The following is a 6,000-nucleotide window of genomic DNA, read 5'->3' on the forward strand; positions in this document are numbered from 1 at the left end:
AATACCTCCACCTGTTACATTCCTTAACCAAATTCAATCGATTAGGCGATCGGCTCCAGACTCCACAATATAATCTAAGTTTTGTGGGTCTGTTTTTATCTTAATCTCCTGTGAGCACTTGGGGCACTTCAAATAAAACCTCATTACCATCATCTCGAGATCCGTCTCTTCCTGGATTTCTTCAAGACGGGTACCAAACCTGGTGCCTCTGTGGGTCTCTTCTCCGCAGGTCTTGCAGCGAATGCTCACAGGAAGCATCATTACAGCCAACTTGAATTCTTGTTTTTGCTTATTGGCCCTTATCCTCCTTGGAATTTTAGCCGGGTCGAAATCCGCCGGATAGTACGTACACGAAACCTTTCTCCCTGCCATCTCACTGATCAAACCCCTCAACGATGGAGAACCAAGAACGCGATTAGGGTTTGGATGCGGCGTGGGACGATGAACTGCTTGTAATTGCATGCGCTTAAAAAAAAAAAAAAAAAAGTCGGTTCAAGGCTTCAAGCAACCGCGTACTTACCATTCACCGTTATCATTCCTTTTTTCCCACGTTATGAACATCCACAAAACTGCAAAAAAATTAACTCTGGTATATTTTTCTTTTGGGTTTCGTTTAAACCATGAGTTTTTTTGATTTCGTGGTCTTTTAGACTAGTTTGTTTATGAAAAAGGTCCATATAGTTAACTCCGGTTAAAAACAATCCCTTCACACCCTATAGTATGCGTTTATAAAAATAATAAAAAGAAAAGAAAAGAAAAGAAGTCGGTTCAAGGCTTCAAGCAACCGCATACTTACCTTTCAAAGTTTTTTTCCCCACTTTCTACACATCCAAAAAAGTGCAAAAATGGTCATTATGATATACATTTTTTTTGAGTTTTGGTCCAAACCATGAGTTTTTTGGTTTCATGGTCTTTTTGGACTAATTTGTTTGTAAGAATGGCCCTTGTAGTTAACTCCCGTTAAAAACAATTCGTTTACCCCTTCATGTGCCCTCCACATGAGGGTATATCCGTCTTTTTATTTATAGGGATCATTTTTGTAGGAGAAAAAATAAAACCCCGTTTTATATACCATTAGGACGCATAAAACCTTCTTCCGGGTTGCCATTCTTGATTGTTTGTGCGATCTTGTGTACTTGCAGCTTGTTTTGTTAGCTTTTTCCGTTTTAGTTTTGTGCTTCTAGCTCTAGAGATCAAATAGATTTTTTGCAGAAAATTAGGAGGTTAAGGCGTTGACTCTTTGTAAAATTATAAATTCTTCTATGGAATGGTTGGAAGGAAGTGTGCTAGGGTTTAGCAGGGTGGAATTCGAGTTTGGGAGTAGAAAATGGATGAAAATTTGTCTGAATTTCAAATCCGAGCTATTACTTGAAACACCTGAAGGTATATGAAGAATTAAATCATGTAAAATTAAGAATAGTAAGAAGAGTGGTTTTATGCAAAAATTAGGACATATATGAAGCCATGTTTATTTTTTGGGTCCTAATCAATGAGTCTATGTTCCTTTTTAGACCTTTATTTCTTCTAAAGTCAATCATAGTTTCAGAAGATGGTGTTAACTCTTTTCTTCTCTTGAAGGAACCTTTAAAACTGGCACTCGACTCGAGGAAGAAATTCATGTTGAGTCGATTGACCAGTCATTACCTCTTAGGCGTTCTAGTAGGGTTAGCTTTTCGCCTGTGTTGTATGGTTTCCATGTAACTACAGAAGGTTATACGTTTATCAGTGATAGTACACTGATAAATTTGGATGAATCTGCTAACTACAAGGAAACCATGGCAGGCCCTGAGTCTGCCAAATAGAAAGAGGCAATGGACAGCGAGATCCAGTCCATGTATGACAATGAAGTTTAGAACTTGGTTGACAATGTACCAGGTAGTAAGACAGTTAGGTGCAAATGGATCTTCAAGAAAAAGATCGACATGAATGGAAAGGTGCACACGTTCAAGGCGCGGCTGGTTGCGAAGGGCTTTACTCAAACCCCGGGGGTTGACTATGATGAGACCTTCTCACCAGTGGCCAAGATCAAGTCTATTAGGGTTTTGTTAGCCATAGCTGCATTTCATGATTATGAAATCTGGCTGATGGATGTCAAAACCGCCTTCCTAAATGGGAAGCTAAACGAAGATGTTTATATGTGTCAGCCAGAAGGTTTTGTGGATACTAAATACCCCAATAGAATGTGTAAGCTTGAGAAATCAATCTATGGATTGAAGCAAGCTTCTCGCAGATGGAATCTTTGCTTTGATAAGAAGGTCAAATAGTTTGGCTTCTCTAGGAGTGAGGATGAGTCATGTGTATATGTCAAAGCCAGTGGGAGTATAGTTAGCTTTCTAGTACTGTATGTTGATCACATAGTGCTCATAGGAAACGACGTTCTGACCTTGCAGGAAGTTAAGTCCTGGCTTGGAAAATGTTTCGCTATGAAGGATCTAGGAGAGGCTGCCTATATTCTTGGGATAAGGATTTTGAGAAATAGGAGTAGAAGAATAATTGGACTTAGTCAGGGTACTTACTTGGATAAAGTGTTAAAGCGTTTTAGCATTGAGAACTCAAAGAAAGGAGAGTTGCCTATCTAAACCAATACCAAGCTGAGTAAGACTTAGAGTCCGAGTACCGATGCCAAGATAGTAGAAATGAGTCGAGTTTCATATGTTTCTGCAGTTGGCTCAATCATGTATTCTATGACATGTACTCGCCTTGATGTAGCTTTTGCTTTGAGCATGGTTGTGACAACCTGATACTTTTCCAGTCAATAAAGTCAACCTCCTTAAATAAAATTTGGAATTTTATTTATTCCTTTAAGCTCATGTGGGATAGAAAATAATCTAAAAATATATAAACAAAGATTATATAAGTTTTCGGAACCAAAAACGCTCGAAAAACCAAGATTTTTCCCTCGAAAAACAACAAATCTCATTCAACCATCTGTTTTCGGCCGAAAACCCTCAGGCCGAAAACCGATCTCGGCTGAGAACCCATCTCCGGCTGAAAACCCAACAGCTATAAAGGTATTCATCCGAAAACTTGATCATTTCTCACCCTTTCCACCCGAAAACTCTCTCATTTTGCTCCCAATGATCATCCAAAAACACTCATATCTTCAAAAAAGAAACCTTCAAATCTTAATAGTTTTCACCAATAACACCAAGAACAACCTTCATATCTTCAAGTGGATGAAAACAACAGCATAACCGAGAACCTGATTTTGGCGAAGAACTTGTGTTCGACTGAAAACTAGTTCTGACCCAAAACCCCTCTGGACCAAGAACCTGGTCCTCAGATTGAACCTTGACCGAGAAACCTCCCATTCACTTCAAACAATTCTCGGTAACATTTCCTAACACAAAAACAAGTGTTTTCTAACACTTAGATTTATGGTTTCGCTAATTTAAATACAATTATGTGTTTAATTATCATTAGGATATCGTTAATCCCGCGTACATCAACTCGAGGGCCATCTTTCCAGTCTCGTTGTCCAACATGTACACAAACAACTGTGAATTCATACCCCTACATTTTAACTGTTTATAATGCTTTCAGGGGGAATACAAGTAAAACACAAGGATTTCCTTTGTGTTTTTATGCAAACGAATTCAACAAATTAAAAACTTTGCAATTGATACAAACCAAGAGATAACTACATTTTATAAAAATATTTAGATATTTTTATCCCTTTTGTAACATGTTGAGCATAAGGGTAGTTTTCAACATACAACCATAATTGCAAAGTTTTTAGTACAATACATTGTAACGCCCGCAGATTCGGGCTAGTCAAATTAAGGACAGTGAGCATCAAAAATGACTTTTTGATGGAAGATTATTTAGAATAAATAATCTTAACTAGGTTGTGGTATATGTTACAAGGTTTCCGTACATATAAAGAACACTGAAATCCGAGTTATTACGAAGAAGTTATGCCCTGTCAAATTTTTGCGACGGATTCGGTACGATGTTGTAGGACGTAAATAGTGAATTTACGATAGAGTAATATTTAGTCTTAGTAATCTAAACAAAAGTCATAGAATACGTTAAACTGGGAGCGTACATAAAAAGAACGACGAAATCTGACTTCGTATGAGGAAGTTATGATTTTTCTAAGTTTCAGCTTAGCAGTATGCAGCCCAAAGTTCGAATATGAGATCGAGTGATTTCTAGCCGAAACAATCTAAACGAGAATCGAAGATCTCGTCGATAGTAGTCCAACGGTAAAAAGACAGACAAAAATGGACGTCAGATGACGAAGTTATGAATTTCTAACGGATTTTTCCTATCCTGGCCTACTAAAAATAATATAATAAAAATAAAGTCAAAATTAGCCGACGGAGTCTAAACGAGAGTTGTAGAGCATAATCTCACCTACGCATCGATAAAAAAGAACTTCGAAAACGGAGATCGTATGCGAGAGTTATGATTTTTTGAAATTCTAGGCACGCATCCCAAAGGGGGAACGCCTCACGTTTAATTGGGGATCGCCCCTCGTTCATTACTTGGCTCCGGATTGGCCATGTCGATGATGAGTCAACGGATAAGGGATTGGGATGGAACCCTGCTCCTACACGCAGCGTTCGGGTGGAACGCGCTGCGTTCGGGGAACGCCCTGCGTACTCATGGGGAATGCATTGTGTTCGAGACCAAATTCACCCTATAAATACATCACATGGGCAGCCGAGTTTGGTTGCCAAATTTATTCTCTCTCATCCATATTACCTCGATTTACGTGCAAGATATACCTCGAAGCCCCGGTATCATCCGGAACCCGAAGCAAGTCCCGAAGCCCCGAAGATCCCGAGAAAAAGAGTTTTCAAGCTGAAGCTCTGCTCGCGAGAAGTCCGGTTTCTAAGGTAACATTCCGGTTTCACCGAAGAATTACTACTTGAAGAAGCGTTGTCCGATCATCGTCTTATCAAGTGAGTGTATAGTTACTTTCTTCTAACACATAGATATGAAGTATTTGCTATGAAATACGTGCTATGTGTTTATATATTGTTTGTTTACTTGAGATACATGTTGAATGAATGTTTCATACAGTTTTTAAATGATTTAAATTGTATATGTATTTGCATCTACAAATATGTTAGGTAGGACATGGGTAGATGAAATAGTTGATGTGAGATGAAATGATAATATGTTTTGATGATATCAATGCTCTAGTTAACTAGTCGAATAGAGATGGTGACCACAGACTGTTCTAGACAATCCAATGAAAAGTTAACAGGTTCGTAACCTGTAGGTGTTTTTGAACTCAATGTGTTCATTAGGTATTTTTGAACTCTATGTGTTCACTCGGTATTTTTGAACTCAATGTGTTCATTAGGTATTTTTGAACTAGATGTGTTCACTTGGTGTTGTTAAACTGAGTGTGTTCACTAGGTATTTTAGAACTAAGTGTTCACCGGATGTTTTGAATTACGTATTCACCTGATGTATGAAGCACAGGCAGCAATGAACTTTGTGCCAATTCCTTAAGTCAATCCTTAGGCATGAATGAGTGAAAGATAGTTGATTCTTAGGGTAAATCCTTAATATATAAAGGAGATAATGGGGATGGGTAATTGGGTTGATTGGTTTATGAATGATTATAATAATTATATTATTGTGGGTTGAAAACCCTATATGCTCACCAGGCTCCCAAGCCTGACCCACTCAGTTTTCTTTGTATCACAGGTATCGATACGAAGACATATTTCACCGAGAGATTAAAGGAGATGTAAATCATTAGTGTAAAATAATGTAAGTTATGTTTATGCTTATGTGTCTATATTGACCAGGACATCGCAAATGTTTTAAAATGAATAAATTGCATTTCTTCGGAAATGCTTTGATAAAGAATTTATCATGTTTTCTGGAAACAAATTCCGCAACACTTTTATTCAAAGGATTACTCTGATTTTATAAAACAAAGCATAAACAAATCGATTTTTTTGGCCATGAATTTGGGATGTCACAGTTGGTATCAAAGCATTAGTTTAAGCAAACTAGGAATTTGTAGGAAATTTC

The sequence above is a fragment of the Lactuca serriola genome, chromosome 4 (assembly GCF_051521515.1).
Source record: "Lactuca serriola cultivar US96UC23 chromosome 4, Lser_US96UC23_V15, whole genome shotgun sequence".
NCBI lineage: Eukaryota > Viridiplantae > Streptophyta > Magnoliopsida > Asterales > Asteraceae > Lactuca > Lactuca serriola.